Source organism: Azolla caroliniana, unplaced genomic scaffold, assembly GCF_043228905.1.
Source record: "Azolla caroliniana isolate FFs.n. ecotype wild unplaced genomic scaffold, voAzoCaro1.0.p SCAF_9, whole genome shotgun sequence".
Taxonomy (NCBI): domain Eukaryota; kingdom Viridiplantae; phylum Streptophyta; class Polypodiopsida; order Salviniales; family Salviniaceae; genus Azolla; species Azolla caroliniana.
Window position 1 is genome coordinate 15,881,393 of NW_028230444.1, and position 19,908 is coordinate 15,901,300.

Sequence of the window (19,908 nt, forward strand, 5' to 3'; positions counted from 1 at the left end):
CAAGATGGAATTCCACCTTAGAAATGTATCAAGAAGCCTTGAAACTTAGAGATGTTTTAAGTTGCACTATAGCCGACTCTATTATTGTTGTGGATTTCGTTGATAGTATGCTTACTATAGATATTGGAACCACATACAAGCAATGGAGCAATGGCTTCTTCTACCTTCTAGAATTTGTACCTATTTAAGTGGGTCAAAGTACCCCACCCTCTCAATAGCTTCTCTTGCCTTCAATGGCATGTTAACACATTGTAACAAGTATTTGGGAGTGGATGTGGGATCAATAGAATCTAGCTCAAGTAAGGAAACTCTCGAACTGCAAGAAAAAGCTAGTGAGAAATGTTTCCAATATTTGATAAGATATCAAGAATCGTTGAAATTCATATATTCTCGAATTGCGATCTTTCTTGATGCACGGTATGTTACTCTATTAATAGTTTTTTTCATACATAATAAATTGATTGCTATATGTTTTCTCATACATAATGTGTTTCATCTTCATATATGTTTTTTCAGAGTTCCAATATCCAATAACACAATTGAGAGGAATTTGGATATTGATTTGGTTCACAAAGTATTGGAAAAAAATTATGTAGTTTATGTTCCAAACTCTATTGATGAAACACATGAAAGAAATCTTACAAAACATGAAGATATTTGGGAAATCTTAGGTGTCAATAAGCCTTCTCAAGAATCAATGTCATCTTCACAATTAGAAATAGAACAGTTTATGAGATTTCCTCGAGCACAAACCAATACCGATCCAATTCAATGGTGGTTCAACAATAGGTTTGCTTCACATTTCTCAATTATAAATTTAACATTTTTCATCAATTTTGTGCAAAACCAGTTTCTAAATGTTTGTTTACATTTAAACCAAGTTTGCTTTACCTCAAATGTACAAGATGGCGTGTTACTATTTAGCAATACTAGCATCATCAGTGCATTCAGAGGAGGCTAATTCTGAAGCAAAATATAACTTTCAAGATAGAATTTGTCTACACTCATGCACTTTCAAGGCTGAAATGTGCATTAGGTCATGGTTGGATGTCCTTAATGAGGCAAATGTTTCATTACCTAAAGACTTTAGTGAAGCGTATAATAAGTTGGATATAGATGTGGAAGATATTGCTATGGAGGATGATGTAGTTGACTATATTTTGAGTCAAATTAGAACATGTGCTTAATTGCCCATATATTTCTTTTTAATTTCGAACATTTTACTTTTATACTCTTGTCATTCATATTTGTAAAGAATCGGGTATGATTCTTGTGTAGCGGAAGAGATATGTGTTATGTGTATGTGTGAGAGGAAATAGAGAAGAGAAGAGAAGACACAAGATGGATAGATAGAATTGAAATAGAATAATCAAGAAGAAGAAGAACATGTATATTCACAAGGAGAATATGAAATACAAAAATGTAGCATTACAAGGAGTCACAACCGACTTAATATGAAGTATGGGGAGGGTGCTTTATATATAGTAACCCTCTCTCTTCATTAACTAACTACAACAAACACTCTCTCTTGGGGAATGTGAAGACTCATTGTCATGGGGAATATGTAACTCATTAGTTATATGTCATAGAATATGATTCTATGACACATAGTTAATGTGTAGAGAGTAGTGGTGTCACTCTTGACCTTTGAGTAATCATAGATTCTCAAAAAGTGTGTTCACACGTTGAACTATGTTGAGCTTGATTCTCAACACACACCCTCAAGCTCAACTCGGCTCGGTTCCTTTCTATTGATGTTCGCTTCGGCTTGTATCCGGTTCGGACGATCTCTGGTGTCCGCTTCGGCTCGTACCCGGTTTGGATGGTATCTGGTTCTTGCTTGTACTCCTCCTCAAGCTTGGCAAGTCAATGATCGCTAATCCAAGGTCTAACATGAATTGCCAAAGCTTGTCAGCACCTAGGGTCTTGGTGAAGATGTCAATTGTCTGAAAATTCGTGTTGATGTGTAGAAGATCGACATCTCCGGCTTGAGCACGCTCTCGAATGAAGTGGTAGTGCACTTCGATATGCTTTGTTCGTTCATGGAACACTGGGTTTTGGGCCAGATATATACTACTCATGTTGTCGCAGTAAATGGGAGTCAGATCCTTGATGGGAACGCCCAGATCCTTCAAAATCTTCGTGAGGCATACGGCTTCACACGCAGCTACGGTTGTTAGAACCAAGGATAAAGGATAGAGTGATGGAAGAAGGATATTAGAGAACACGAGAAGAAAGGAACGAAATACTAACAGAAGAATGGATGTATAAGATAGAGAAAGAAAGAGAATGGATACAAGATATGTAATGAGAGCTAAACACTGGTGTTGATTCGAATTGATTTGAGAATACATGTATGCCCTTATTTATAGGTTCCTATAGAATAGATTAGAGATTTCTAGAATGTTCTATAATGTTCTAGACCTAGAATGCTCTAGGACATTCTAGAACATTCTAGAATAATCTAGACGTTTTACAATAATCAATGTAATACAAGAAGTAGCTTTTATTGTTTCATATAACAATAAGCTATCTTAATGGTTGAGGTTTTCAAGTTTGGATTACAAGGTTCGAGGTTCAAGTCCGGGTGACGCCATAATGGTCATGTGTTCATGTCACTATCCCTCCTTCGAGAACGCCGAGTGGAAGTCAGCGTTAACATTGTTGGGCCGGGCTTGTTTGGATAGTGACGATGGAAGTCATTGACCAGAGCTTCAGCATTACAAACGTTATCGATGGGTTCCCAAGTGCGATCACTCGGAGGATAGCCAAGCCAATCAACTAGATAATAAAGCTTATTGTGCACAATCTTAGAATCGAGAATAGCAGCTACCTCGTATTCGGGGCCGTCCACAAGTTGTACAGAAGGCGGTGGTGGCACGACATGATTAGGAGTTAAAGAGGTGCGGCAAGGTTCCAAAAGAGAGCTATGAAAGACAGGGTGAAGCCGCATATGCGCAGGAAGGTTAAGACGAAATGTTGCATCATTAATCTGCGCCATGATGACAAAAAGACCTAAGCGTTGATAGTCAAGCTTAGCACATGATCGGGTAGTCTTGATGTGACGACGAAGCAACCATACACCGTCACCAACCTTAAACGGAGACTTAAGACGATGTCGATCGGCATTGGTCTTATGGTGTGCTTGCGCTTTCTGAAGATGTGACGATAACTCGAACTGGATTTGTTGTAGTCGGTGGAGGTGATGCGCCACACTAGGGTTTCGTGACACCTCGGGAAGATCCAGTATACACCATCGAGGGTGGTTGCCCGTATAGGCAAAGAAAGGTGTAACTTTGGTAGAAGAGTGGACCGTGTTGTTGTATGCAAACTCGGCAAGATGTAAAATATTACTCCAATCATCTTGTTGATAACTAATGAAACATCGAAGATATTGCTCGAGCGTTTGATTTGTGCGCTCTGTTTGTCCGTCAGTTTGTGGATGATAAGCCGAAGAGAGTTTGCAAGAGATTTTGAGGCCTGCCCATAGGTGCTTCCAAAAGTGTGAGATAAATTGAGGACCTTGATCGCTAATAATATCATTCGGGAGACCATGATGGCGAAACACTTCACGCATAATGAGATCTGCAGTTTCTTCATTATTGATGGTCTTTACACATGGTACAAAATGTGCCATCTTGGTGAACCGATCCACTACTGTTAAAATAATATCAAAGCCTTTGGAAGGTGGCAGATCCGTAATGAAATCCATAGAAATAGACTGCCATGGCTTGTTGGGAGGGGGTAATGGTTGTAGTAAGCCATAAGGGTGATGCCGAGGTATTTTGGCGCGACAGCAAGTGTCACAAGTGCGAACATAATCTTCGACAAATTTTTGCAAGTGAGGCCACAAAAACGAACGTTTCACTAGCTCAATGGTCTTGGAAATACCAAAATGTCCAGCCATGGGGGCATCATGACAATGTTCCAACACTTGAAGTCGGGGTGATCCGTTGGGGACGTAAAGGAGATTCTTGTAGAAGAGTAAGCCATCTTGCTACTTGAAGTCCTAATAATGTTGAGATGACCCTGGCAATGTGGAGCAAGATGGACGACTTGAACCACAGTGGGCTAAGACATCCTTAGCGAAATCATCCGAATGAAGTTGTTGCCGAATAGTGTCAAGAAGGGTAGAATCAAGTGGCGTGGCATAAATTGTTGTTACCTGTAGCTTTGATGGCCCGAGGAGAATTTGCTTTTGATTGTCAAAGGCCGGATCTCCAGGTCGAAGTGCTAGATACGAATGCCGAGACAAAACATCTCCTTTCCCTTGTTGTTTTCCGGGGCGAAAAATGATCTTGAAATCGAAACGCGTTAGAAATTGGGCCCACCGAGCTTGTCGTCTATTTAATACTCGAGTTGTTTGAAAATATGTGAGATTTTTGTGATCACTATAAATGATAATCTGATGAGGTGATCCTTCTAGAAAATGACGCCATTGCTCGAATGAGTCGACCACAGTTAGTAACTCCTTGTCATGCACCTCATAGTTTATCTCCGAAACAATAAATTTTCTCAAGTGAAACGCGACTGGATGTGTCTTCCCGTCCTCGCTTGGTTGCAATAGGATACTCCCCAATGCAAAGTCTGATGCATCCACCTCAATAGTAAATGGCTTTTCAGGATCAATATGTGCTAGGATGGGTGCTGATGTGAATGCCTCTTTCAGCTGCGTAAAAGCCTTGTCCGCTTCGATGCTCGAAAAAAATGCTTGATTTTTCTTGGTGAGTTGAGTAAGGGGCAACACAATGCTTGAAAAATTATGTATGAATTTGCGATAGAAGTTCGCAAATCCGAGGAAACATTGGACATCTCGAACTGAGCATGCGGGTTTCCATTCCAATATTGTTTGGACTTTTGCCGGGTCCATGAAAACACCCTGGGATGAAATAGTGTATCCCAAAAATTCGAATTGTTTGCAATCAAAACTACATTTCTCAAGTTTGGCATAAAGACCATACTTCCTTAGGCGTTCAAGTACTTGCCGCACATGTATATCATGCTCCCCCTGTGTTTTAGAGTAAATCAATAGATCATCTAGGTAGATGATTAGAAAAATATCCAAGAAATCCCGGAAGATGTCATTTGCCATATGTTGGAATACTGTAGGTGCATTTGTGAGCCTGAAAGGCATGACTGTATACTCGAAATGACCATATCGAGCACGAAATGTTGTTTTCCACTCATCTCCCGACCGAACTCAATTTTGGTAAAATGCTTTGCCCTACCAATGCGTTCTAAGAGATTGGAGATTAAAGGTATAGGATACCTATTCCTTATGGTGAGTTTATTTAAGCCTCGATTGTCCACGACCAAACGAAGGGAGCCGTCCTTTTTCTTCACAAAAAAGATAGGAGCACCAGCTGGAGACTTTGAATGTCGAATAAACCCATGTGCAAGATTTTCCTCGATGTATTCTCGAAGAACCACAAGCTTAGTGGGTGATAAATTGTAAATCGGACCCCACGGTGGCTCTTTTCCTAGTTAGAGATCAATAGAACAGTCGTACAACCGATGCTTTGGAAGAACACTAGCTTTGACTTTGTCGAAAACATCAACATAGTCTTGATATTTCTTGGGAATTTGGATGTCTGAATTCCCTTGAGTGACACTAGAAGGTGTCACTGATACTGCAAATAAGAAAAGGTCCTCCTTGCCTCCCACTCGGCACAATTGTTGCAATGTGATGGCTGAAATTTGATGAGAAGGATATGGTGCATCGGTAAAACTATATACTTTAGGAGGATAATCCCGAGTTCGATCCTTGACAATGATATTTTCTACTAAAGGGCACCTAATTTCTCGCTTCCTCCAGTCGATTCTAGGGTTATGTAGCTCGAACCATGGCAAACCAAGGACAATTGGATGCTTAGGACTACGGATTATGTTAAAGGAAACTACACATCCTAAATCACCCAAGAGTATGTGTATTGGCTCAGACCTTTCAAATATCTTCCCGGAAGCTATGGGGCGTCCATCAATCACTACTACGGAAACTGGACAAGAAAGTGTATGGAAGGATATTTGGTGTTTTTGGGCAAAATCTCTATCCATGAAACAAGAATTGGCTCCAGTATCTAAGAGGGCTTGGACTTGAAGTTGATAACTGGGTGTCCTAACTTGTACTAGGGCTGAGAAGACTCTACTAACATGCTTGGAAGAAATGGAACCCACACTAAGTTGTACATATCTAGGGTTGTCCAACCAAATGGCTCCTATTTTGGCCGGACTTATTCGTTTGACTCCTCTTCTAATTGGCTTAGGACTTCAAATTTATTAGATTCACTAACTGCTTCTAAAATGTTGGACTCATTTTTATTGACTTAGTGAATTTGATTTACTTGACGTCTCAGCCTATGGGAGCAATGAATGGCTATATGTCCTGGACCTCCGCAATATAAGTACAGATGGTTTGCTCGACGACGTTGCTTCTCTTCGTCTGACAACGGTCCTTGTCGTTGAGTCATGTCAATCTCCATGGGTGCAGGACTATCCATTGGGAGTGAATCTTGATCTTGTTATTTGTTGTTGTCGCTCACATCGACAAACTTACCACATTTGAGTTAGGTGGCTTTTGGACAACTGTGCATGTGTGATTCTTGTATAGTGCATCAGCCTCAACTTTTACTGCCTCCAGCCATTTGTCTTTGTTTGGACTTTGTAGAACCAGTCTCAGTGTAAGTATAGGAACAAATGTAACAATATCATTTGTAACATATGGATGTAATGCAGAAACATCTGAATCTACAATAGATACGAAGCAGTTCTCTATCATATTTGTAGCATCATAGATTTCGCGTAGAGACCGAGTTTTCCCTTTCTTTGCCCGATCTTGTGTTGATGTTCCTATTGTAGTAGATATCGATCGTGAGCAAGGTGGTGAATTTTCCCGAGCATGTGTTGCCTGCTTCCCAAGTATGAATTCCTTCCCATGTGATCTTGTACTCGTTTTGATTCTTTGAGCATCCTTAATTGTTGTATCTCCTTGAGCAACATCAAGTTGTAATTCTTGTATACATACTCCATCATCCATATGTGAGGTTCCAGATGATGATTTACCTTCATCAAATAACCAGTCTTCATCAAATTTAACAGATCTACTATATACCACCTTACCAGTCTGTGAGTTGTAGATTTGTATTCTTTCATGCCATTGGAATCACCATATCTAATGAATCTTCCTTTGAAACATTGATCATCTAGTTTGGATTTGTGGTGCTCATGGACATACACATAGGCAACTGCACCAAATACTTTAAGATGAGAAACATTAGGTGGATAGCCATACCATAATGTAAAAGGGATTGCATTTCCTAATGCACTGTGTGAAAATATGTTTTGCAGGTAGCAAGTAGTGGAGATTGCCTCCTCCCAAAAGTTTTCAGCATGCAGCGGGTTGCATTAAGCAAGGTTCTATTTTTTCTTTCTACCACACCATTTTGTTGTGGTGTGTAGGGGACCGTTTTCTGGTGAAGTATACCATTTTCTTGACAAATTTTTTCTCATTCATGAGAGATATACTCCCCTCCATTGTCGCTGCGAAGTATCTTGATGGTGCTTGATGTTTGTTTTTCTGCATATTTTTTATACTTGCAGAATGCTACAAATGCTTGATTTTTTTTCTTAATAAAGATTACTATTATGAATCTGGTAGTATGATCTATGAAAGAAATGAAATACCTTGCACCTGATAAGGATGGTATCGGGAATGGTCCACATAGATTTGTATGGACGAGTTGAAGTAGACGCTCTATCGTTGTTGAATTGTCTGTAAATGGTTGGTGTGTCATTTTTCCAAATAGACAACTTTCACACATGAGATCTGAATTGAAGATTTTGGATGGCAACCCTTGAACTCTTTTTTGTTGTTGACATTGTTGTAATGCTTGATAGTGTGCATGCCCAAGCTGGCAATGCCATAATTGAGTTAGTGAAGATCTTTTCTTGTGATGTATTTGCAAGACTGCTGAGAATGCATTTGGAGGATGACTCCGTATTGGATATAAGTGCTTCTCCTTGGGAAACACCAACTATGTACCTGTGTTTCCATTTTTGAAAAATAGAATTGCTTTCTCTTTATAAAATTGTATTATTTGTCCATCTACAGTTGCTTGTCCAACTGATAACAGGTGTTTAACTAGTCCTGGTACATAATAGACATTTGGGACTGTAATCTCGTGATTATCTGACAATCTGAGTTGAATGCTTCCTTTGCCGATTGTTGTTACCTAGCCGAATTTTGAGACTTCCAACAGCTGTGCAAGAAGTTTATCCAACTATTCCATCGGCGGATTCCAGAGTGAAAAATGATGAGCTAGTTCTACGTGGTGTACTAGGAACTGCATGAGATAGTTCCACAGTTCGTCATTCGATTCCAGAATCTTTGGTGGTAGTTGGCATGCCCTCCCCCGACAGAGGAGTTCAAAGAGACATTTTTGTCGGCCCTCTGAGAACCACTTAGAATGACCTTCGTAGTCATTGATTTCACAAGGACGACACTCGATGACGTCATCAATTGGGTGTTGATCATGGACAATGCCCAAACCAACAACAACATGTCAATGGTACAGTGGTACAGTGGATGACGAATTGTGCTTTCGACAAGTGGTACAGTGCACGACTTGCCTGAACCCAAGCCATTCGGCAGTTGAATGCACACTACGGACGCATTGTCCAATCTGCCACTCGAGGGCTCATACTCTTGAGCAATGTGAGTATAACCTGCTGAACAAATTAGTAGTGTCGTTTCGACAAATAGACCCGCAGCAGACCTGACCCTGGACAGACGGTCGGTTTCGGTAGCTGGCCCGCTATAGGGACGACAAGCGGCCCCGTTATGTTGAAAGACCCTGGCAAGAAGAGGATTGGTATTAGGAGGACAACTATAGGCGTGATTATCGTGATTGTTACGACAATGATTATGCACCCCGATACGACCATTGGCCGCCGACAAACAACAGGGTGGATTTGCCAAACCTAGGCATTATGGGGACAATTGAAATCAACGTCGAATGGATGACAACCAAGGGAACGGTCTTCGAAAGTTGCCACATAACAATCGGAGGGATAATCTCGACAACCTCGACATACGAGGCAATATCAATGCAATCCTCAGATTTGAGAGGAACCAGAAATGCAACCAAAGTTGCCGCACACGGTGCCAATAGAGCAAGGATAATCTAGCACGACGGCGGAACTCCAATGTTTTACTTGACAACAACCCAGCCACTATGCCAGTCAGTGCCCTCGAAGGGATAAGTGCAAGGAACCAGCCGTGAACACTATCATGGCAGAAGTCCAACAAGTCACCACGTGGAGCAAAACGAAGCAATCAGACTAGGAAGTACAGGACGAGATCCCAAAGGCATCAAAGGTATGGATCGAAAAAGCCAATGGGACCAATGCCGAGTGGATACAAGAAGAGATGCAAAATAGTTTGATACTAGATCGCTTACCCCGACCACAATTGTCGACTGCCAACGAACCACGAGACAAGGACCCCATTTGGCAAGCTTTGACGGATTGTTAGATCACAATGATCATGATCAAGCTGCTAAATCTAGTCCCTCGGTTCAAAGAATCAGTAGCGGCAATAATGCACAACAATGAACAATCGACGGTGCCCAGTCACCTTGTTGAACCGACGGACGAGCCGTTCATCATGGACCACTAAAAGCCCCCAATCATGGTAATCATCAATGGGTAGGAGCTAACCTGGCTGATAATCGACAGTGCTTCAAGGGTGAATGTCCTTACTAAAGCCACATGCGATTGGTTGGGCATCAAGTAGTGGGAGGTTTACCCATTCTGGCTTCGGATGGATGACAGAAGCTCTGTTCATCCCCTAGGGCTTATCCGAAATCTGGAGAACTGTGGAAAATATTAAGCAAAAATTAATAAATTAATATATATTAATAGTTAATAGTTCTTATGAATACGGTTTCCTTCATGAGAAGAAAACCGTAATTGTTTTAGTGGTGGTTTTATAAAGCCACCACCAACGTTGTAACTATTAGGCATTGTAATAAAACAATACGTTTTCGGTTTCCCTAATCTCTCTCTCTCTCTCTCTCTCTCTTCTTTCTCTCTCTCTTTCTTCTCTCTTTCTCTTCTTTCCCTACATGGTATCAGAGCCAAACGATCTATAACCTATAGTGTATGCCTTTCTTAAATCACAAAACACATGCCCCCATCATAATTTAACTTTCATGCCCATATGAAAATAATCATATTTATAGTGTCCAAGATCATCAAGTAACAAAAGACAATTTTGTGTTTGTCGTGCGTTGATCCGGACAACCCTCTGCAATAATGGCACAATCTATGTCGTCGTCACAACTCAACATGCGAAAATTCACGATCGAGAAATTATCGAACACAAATTATTGAATTTGGAAGGGAAGATTAGAATTACTTTTTAAATATAATGAAGTATGGGACATAATTTCAGGATCGTCGACAAAACCTGAAAAAGGCGAAGAACTTGAAGAATATGAAGAAAAAGACTTGTGTGCAAGAATGGAAATTCTAATGCACGTAAGTGATGGCCCTAGAGAAACATTGCGAAAAATGGAGAAGGCTCATGAAATGTGGAAGCACTTACAAACTATCTACGAGCCGAAAAATGATGCCCAACAAGCGCATACACTTCAAGCGCTTGTTAATTACAAAATGAATGACGAACAACTGGTTGGTGAATTTCTATTAATATGGCAAAAGAAATTAGATGATGTGTTAACTTCTGGATTAGAAATCCATCATAAATTACAAAAGATTCTCCTTCTTGGTGCTCTTCCTCACTGTTGGTCCACTTTTAGAACCACCAAAAACTCTATAAATTGTCCAACGCTAATTGATCTTCTTGCAAACATTAGACAAGAGGAAACAATGTGTTCACAAAGGTCTTCAAATTCAACTCCAAGTGTGGCAATGGTAGCATACAAGAACAAAAGGTTCACCCAAAGATGAGAAAGCTCGAAGCCGTGGATAAAGAAAGATCAAAACACAAAACAAGGAGGAATGTGGTTCAACAATACCTATTGTAAAATATGCAAACGTACAAATCATGCAACCAAAGATTGTCACGCAAAGTCAAATTTCAAGAGTTATCAACCATGGAAGCGTGTACAAGCCCATCTTGTTGAAGAAGAGATGGATGATGAAAAAGTCATAGGAGATGGATATCAAAATGGTGACAAGTATGACGACGTCCTTCAAGCATTCATTGCCGAATCACTTTCGGTGACGATTCCAAACCCAAGTAATGTAAATGACATATGGTATCTTGACACTAGTGCTAATAACCACCTAACTAATAGAAAAGATTGGTTATGTAACTATAAGGATGTTGAACGTCCTATCATTGTAAGATTTGGAAATAATGGGACTAAACAAGTTATTGGCAAGGGTGATATTACTTTTGAAGTCATAGGAGGAAGACATTTCACAATCAATGAAGTTCTCTATGTCCCGGGCATCACCAAACATTTGCTATCGGTTAGTCAAGCAATGACAAATGGTACTATCATTGAATTTCATCCTAACCATGCTATTATTAAACATAAAGCCTCAAATGGAGAACTTATTAGAACATGTTGTAAACAAGAAGGAGGCTTATATCCCATAAAATGTATTCCTATATCTCTTATTTTAGAAGCACATCATACTACCCCAATACAATCCTCCATATCTTTAACCAATCTTCATTCTCCTTCTTCTCTTTGGCACTTTCGTCTAGGTCATATGCATTTCAATGCTCTAAAAACACTAAAATGTAATAATCTAGTCCATGGTTTGCCAAAAGAACCTTTCAAGCCCATCTCTTTGTGTGAAAGTTGTATCCTTGGGAAAATGCCCCAACAACCATTCCCAAAGCATAGATCTAGAGCCACTACCCCTCTTGCATTAGTACATAGTGATCTATGTGAACCTTTTCCAACCCCTTCTCTTAGTGGAGCCAAATATTTCATTAGCTTTATAGATGACTTTAGTTTATTTACAATCTTGCATTTTCTCAAGTACAAAAGTCAAGCTTATCAAGCATTCAAAGAATACAAGGCTTGAGTCGAAGTGCAAACATCATCAAAGATTAAAAGTCTTCAAACCGATGGTGGTGGTGAGTATATGTTTCATGAATTTGAAAGTTTATATCAAAATGAAGGCATACATCATAGAATATCAACACCACACACACCAGAACAAAATGGTGTATCCAAAAGGAAGAATAGATCACTTCTCAATATGGCTCGAAGTATGTTACAATTTGCTCACTTATCGCCTCAATTTTGGGAGGAAGCGATGGGCACCGCTTGCTATATTCAAAATCGAGGATTTCATAGATCTTTGGGGCTCCAAACCCCTTATGAACTATGGCATGGTCACAAATCTAACTTAAGTAACCTTCATATTTTTGGTTGTGATGCTTATGCTTTTGTGTCAAATGTTCAAAGAAATAAGCTAGATCCAAGGGCTACAAAATCAATTTTCATCGGGTATGGAGAAGCTTCGGGATACAAGGCATACAAGCTCTACGATCCACAAAAACGAAGAATATTCTTTAGTCGTAATGTGATATTCCACGAAAATGGGCCTTCTACAAAGGTTTCTTCTTCACTCTCTTCTAATCTACCTCCCTTATTACCTACCCCTACCCACTTACAACCATCTTCCTCAACCATCTCTAATATTAATAGCTCTCATATTGAAGGAGCCAACATTAGCTCATCCTCTACTTCCACTATTTGTGTTGCTCTTCCATCTATTCACAAGGCAAAGATTAATCCTACTCAACCAACTAATTCTTCTTCTCATCTTCCCTCATTCGAATCTCTAGATGATTCTCTTTCTCATACTCCTTGAAATACACATTGTTTAACTCCCTCTAATAATACACATAATGTTATCTTCTCCACTCCCTCTCCTAATCCTTCATTCCAAGCGTCATCACCAACTTCTCCACCAAACTCTCCACCTCCAAAGTATAGATCTCTAAGTAGTATTTATGAACAACTTGATCAAATGGAAGCACATTTCGTGGACTTGGACCATGAAGCTTATATACAAGAAGAAGATATTCCAACCCTTAGTGATGACACAAATCTATCGGCCAAAGATGCACTTTCCGGATCGGATTCTATCAAATGGAGAAAGGCTATGGAAGAAGAAATGAAGGCTTTAATTAAAAATGGTACGTGGACCCTTGTTGAGCCTCCAAAAGATCGTCAAATAATTGGTTCTAAATGGGTCTTACGCATAAAGCGAGATAATATTGGCAATCCAATTCGCTTCAAGGCTTGTGTAGTTGCTAGAGGATTATCTCAAGTACAAGGTATTGATTTTCAAGATACATTTAGTCCAACGCTAAAAATATGTGGTTTTCGAATGCTCGTTGCTCTTGCCGCACAACATGATCTAGAATTGCATCACTCGGATGTACAAACGACTTTTCTTCATGGATATTTAGATGAAGAACTTTATCTACAACAACCACAATTTTTTGAAGATCCAAGTCATCGGACACATGTTTATCGACTTCGTAAATCTATTTACGGCCTTAAGCAATCTCCACGCATATGGTATCACAAACTACACTCTTTTCTTATAAAAGATGGATATCATCATCTAAACAATGATCCAAATATATACGTTAGAAAAGCCAAATCCAATTTTATTATCATAGGGGTCTATGTTGATGATTTGCCCTTGATCTCTATGAAAAGAATCGGGTATGATTCTTGTGTAGCGGAAGAGATGTGTATTGTGTGTGTGTGTGTGTGTGTGTGTGTGTGTGTGTGTGTGTGTGTGTGTTTGTGAGAGAGAAAAATAGAGGAGAGAAGAGAACACAAGATAGATAAGCAAGAGAAATAAAATACTCAAGAAGAAGGATATTTCACAAGTAGAATGGAGATACAAAATTGTAGCAGTACAAGGAGTCACAACCGACTTAATATGAAGTGTGAGGAGGGTGCTTTATATAAGTCACCCTCTCTCTTCATTAACTTACAACAATCACTCTCTCTCTTGGGGAATGTGAAGACTCATAGTCATGGGGAATATGGAACTCATTAGTTATGTGTCATAAAATATGATTATATGACACATAGTTTAATGTGTAGAGAGTGGTATGACTCTTGACCTTTGAGTGCACATGGATTCTCAAAGGTGTGTTCACACGTTGCACTATGTTGAGCTTGATTCTCAACACTCTAATTCTAAATCTTATCTAGCTATTGCAAAGAAGGAACTCTCGCATATTTCTTTCCTATCATCGATTTAGCCCCTATGACACATTTTCTTGGCATAAAAGTAACTCAAAATAGAACAAATCATATTATCTCATTATCACAATCAAACTAGATAATTCTATTCTCCAAAGATTTGATATGCAAACCTATTAGTACTCCTCCTACCTCTCCATGTAAAATTTCAAATGATGATTCTCCCAAAAATGAACGAGAAATTTCCGAAATGAAGTATGTACCCTATAAACAAATCCTTGGGTGTATAAGATATCTAGTAAGTTGCACACGTCTCGATATTTGCTTTGCCACCGGTTTTCTTTCTCGTTTCATGGCTAATCTAGGACCAAAGCTCAAAACATTACTACGATACTTGAAGCATACTCAACATTATGCGTTGATTTACTCGGCCACACAATCTAAGTCAACCACACTTGTGCAAGGATGGACAAATCCCACTAGCCAACTAATTGGTTGGCCGGACTCAGATTGGGGGGAGATGTGGACGATCGCAAATCAACAGGTGGCTATGTTTACACACTCGTTGGCGTTGCAATTTCATGGAAGTCGAAGAAACAAACTACCATAGAATTGTCATCCACCGAAGCTGAATATGTTGTCACGGCTTTAGCGGCTAAGGAAGGCATATGGATTAAAACTATGCTCGAAGAATTTAAACTATTTATTATTCCAACAGTGACTTTGTTTTGCAACAATCAATCTTGCATCAAGTTAGCCAACAATCCGAAGATGAGCAACAATATACGTCATGTGGATTTAAAACATCATTTTTTTCGCGATCTCATTGAAACAAAGAGGATAGAGTTAAAGTTTGCTCGCACTCATCAAATGTGGGCCAATTTTAAAACGAAGCCTCTTCAACACTCTAAGCACATTATTTGTTGCAAGCAAGTTGGATTAATTGATGTAATCCAAGATAAAGATGAAAACCTACACTTCTAGAAATTTTCGCTTAGGGGGGAGTGTGGTAAATACTAAGCAAAAATTAATAAATTAATATATATTAATTGTTAATAGTTCTTATGACGGTGGTGGTCTTATAAAGCCACCACCAACGTTGTAACTATTAGGGCATTGTAACAATACAATACGTTTTTGGTTTCCCTCATCTCTCTCTCTCTCTCTCTCTTCTTTCTATCTCTCTTTCTTCTCTCTTTCTCTTCTTTCCCTACAAGAACATCTTTTCTTCAATTTGTTTTTCATCTCACTTAGAAACATCCATCTTGACTAGTAGTTCTTCTAAGGTTTGGGTTGAAATGGTAGTGGTGGGGAGTGTCTGGAGAAGCCGGTGTAGAGAGCTCCCGTTGTAACCATCATTGTATCCATAGCTCCTCCTATGTTCTATTCTACTACTTCATCATGATCGCCATATCCTTCAAAGTGTTCTCCATTTTGTCTTCAAGACGCTTATTGAATGTTTGGTGTTCATCATTGTTCTATTCTTGCATGCGATACAGATCACGTTTCATGGAGGTGATCTTTGAATAAAGAAACTTCTCTCATCTTTCTGCAGCAGCGAGCTTCTCCTCCATAGCTGACAGGTGGGACAAAAGATTCCTCAAGCTTTATAGACTCATTCATCAATAGAAAAACTGAAAAGTGATGGATCAAATCAGGAAGAGTTGAAATGGAAAAGAACATTCCCCCTCTAGTAGTCAAAAAGGAAAAGGAAAACTAAAGAGAGAAGCCAATGTCTTTCACTATAAAGTGGCAATACACTAGATGGAGATGGAGATGGAGGTCTTCCGTGTGCAAGAACCTATGCGAGATGAAGAAATGGAGGGAATGGATGGAATAAAGAGGGAGATAAAGAGACTTCCTCTCAAGGGAGGGTCGGTCGTAGGGCGTGCCAAGTGTTTATGGGTGGATGGTGGAGCCAAGAACAACTCCACCCCCCTCCCAAGGAGGTTACACATGAGGGAGAGAGAAACAAAGATACAAAAATGAGAGGGGAAACTTCTTCTATTACATGATGCCCCATGGTTGGGGTTTATATATGTACAAGAGGTAACCGTTACAAATAAAGAATGAGACAAGTAGGGAGTTACACTACTTACCCACTCTGTCATCTTTGTACACATCCACACAAATCTGCATGTGTTCATACACATATTCATCCTCACACATTCATATACATTACACATATACAACAACTACTTTATCGTGCTCCACCCTTATACCCCCCCGTATAACTTCTACGGGTAACAATTGGTGTAATGCCCTTCTTTTTGACCATTATAGAAAGTCGGCTTCACCGGCTCACTTAGCTCTCCTCTGCCCATTAAGGCCTGTTGTGGGCCAATAGTCAGTTGTGCTGCCTCCTCCTGATGTCATGGGTTATAATCGAATTTCCTAGCACTCCAAGGCCTTCGCCTATTGTCGAGGGCCCTTCGGTTCTCCTACGATTGGAATCGACTATTCCTTTGCCTATTGTCCTCAAACCATCTCTAGTCATATTGTCAGCGTTAATCTCTATCTCGCCGGGAATTGGCAAAACCTATTGTTACTCCCTCCTAGAGAAAAAATCTTCGATTACCCCTCCTGAGTAGTCGGATCAAGATATCGTGGTGCGAAGGATATTGAGGTCACAACCCCACTGTTGAGACCGTTAACCGAAGAGTCCCAAAGTAAATGGACTTCCTCGTTGTATTTGTGATTTCCATAGATCCTTATTTAGACCACCCTACGTATATGGGGTTACAACCCACTAAATCAAGAACTGTGTTCCGTGAGATCGGCTACAATCAATCCTTAGACATGCCTTAGACCCCACTTCTATGTATGTGTACATATATATATATGGGGTTACAACCCACTAAATCAAGAATTGTGTTCCGTGAGATCGGCTACAATCGATCCTTAGACACGCCTTAGACTCCACTTCTATATCTATATTTGTCGAGACTCGTGGGTAGAAGATAGAGTGAGAGCGAGAGCGAAAGAGAGAGGGTGTGTGTGTGTGCGTGAGAGAGAAAGAGAGAGTGAGAGCAAGAAGACTTGAAATAGAAATGAGATTATATTATGATGAAACAAGATTACAATGAGTAGGCTAAGGGCTAAAGACTGGTGTTGAACCGAATGAGTTGAAACGAATGTATAGATAGTTATTTATAGGTCCTTATGGAGTAATCTAGAATGTTCTAGAATATTTTAGATTTTATGATAAGAAATATAATCATGAAATATTAAAGGATGTTCTAGAATAATCTAGAATATTTTAGAATATTCTAATATCTTGTGATAACTAGAAACATAATTATTATAATCACACAACATATATGTTATTACAATGGTTAAGGGTTCAACACATAGACCAAGAAGTCATGGGTTCGATTCTTGATAACCAAAATGTTGTCTTCATGACATTATTCTCCCCTTTCGATGACGAGTTCCACGAGTCGGAAGACAAGAGTTCGGACTTGGTTTATGGGGATATTTGTCGTGAAATGCAAAAACCATGTCAGAGGCATTAGCAAGATGCTTGGTAGGCTCCCATGTTCGATCATTAGGTGTATAACCTAACCAATCAACCAAATAATATAGTTTGTTGCGGATGATCTTGGAGTCGAGAATAGCAGCAACCTCATATTCAAAGCCATGGGAAACTTTGATTGGAGGTGGGGGAGGTGTAAGACGGCCCGGAATAGAGCTTGTTGTGTAGGGCTCCAAAAGTGAAATATGGAAAAACCGGTGAAGACACATATGAGGAGGGAGATCAGGACGAAATGTCACATCATTGATCTTACCAGAGATCACATATGGGCCGAAACGTTGATAATCCAATTTGTAGCAAGGTCGAGTGGTTTTAATGGTACCTTGTAAGAGCCATACACGATCTCCTACTTGAAACGTAGTCGATGAATCACGCCGATGACGATCAACAATCTTCTTTTGAGTGTTTTGGGCATCACATAAATGATGCAAAAGTATATCTTGAATTTCTTGGAGTCGAGTGAGCCGATCTTCAGCAGTTGGGTTTTTCAGGAGTTCGGGATGTTCAAGCATCGTCCAACGAGGATGGTACCCAATGTTAGCAAAAAATGGGGAATAACCAGTAGAAGAATGTTCGAAGTTGTTGTAAGCAAATTCCGCCAAATGTAATAAATCCACCCAATCATCTTGTTGATAGTTGACAAAACAATGTAGATATTGTTCGACTGTTTGGTTGGTGCGCTCACTTTGCCCATTAGTCTCTGGATGGTAGCCGGAAGAGAGTTTACAAGAAGTATGTAAGAGTTTGAACATGTGCTGCCAAAATTTCGAGATGAATTGGGGACCCCGATCACTGATAATATCATCTAGAAGACCATGATGGCGAAACACCTCCCGCATGAGTAAATCGGTTGTCTCTTGACTAGTAATGGTCTTCGTGCATGGAAGGAAATGCGCCATCTTCGTAAAATGATCGACTACCGTGAGAATAGAATCAAATCCCTTGGAAGGTGGAAGATCCGTAATAAAGTCCAAGGATATAGATTTCCATGGGCTCTCCGGAATAGGCATTGGCTGTAATAGGCCATATGGATGATGTCGAGGCTTTTTTGATCGGCAACATGTATCACAACTACGAACATAATCCATAACAAAATGGCGAAGCCGTGGCCACCAATATCGGCGAGAAATCAACTCAAAAGTCTTGTGGATGCCGAAATGTCCAGCCATTGGCGTGTCATGACATTGTTGCATGACTTTGAGCCGAGAAGGACCGTCAGGCACATACAAGAGAGTTTGTCGAAAAAGCAAACCATCATGCCAATTGAACTCGGTGTAGTCTAGACGAGGATTTTTAGATTGAGAGCTGGAAGCACGATCTGGGATAATATGACTCAAAACCTCTTGGGCGAATGCATCTGTCACAATCTGCTCCCAAATGGAATCAAGAAGCCTCGAATCTCCTGGTGTGTTGATAGTATGTATTGCCATTACTCGTAGACGATCAGGACCTAAGAGGATTTGCTTTTGACTTTCAAATGCGGCCTCTCCTGGTTGAAGTTCCATATACGAACGTCGAGATAAAGCATCTGCTTTTCCTTGTTGCATCCCAGGGCGATATAGAATTACAAAATCAAAACGAGTTAAGAATTGCGCCCAACGAGCTTGTCGACGATTCAAAACTCGAGCACTTTGGAAGTATGTTAGATTTTTGTGATCATTGAAGACAATAATCTGTTGAGAAGAACCCTCCAAAAAATGTCGCCATTGTTGAAAAGAATCCACAATGGCAAGAAGCTCTTTGTCGTGAATCTCATAGTTGATTTCTACGGCTTCAAATTTCCGTGAGTGAAAAGCCACAGGGTGCAGTTCGCCATCTTCACCAATCTGGGATAGTATGCTTCCAAGTGCGAAATCAGATGCATCAGCTTCAAGTATAAAGCGCCTCATTGGATCGACATGCATTAAAATTGGTGCAGATGTAAACGCTTGAAACCGAATGAGTTGAAACGAATGTATAGACAGTTATTTATCGGTTCTTATGGAGTAATCTAGAATGTTCTAGAATATTTTAGATTTTATGATAAGAAATATAATCATGAAATATTAAAGGATGTTCTAGAATAATCTAGGATGTTCTAGAATAATCTAGAATGTTCTAGAATATTCTAATATCTTGTAATAACTAGAAACATAATTATTATAATCACATAACATA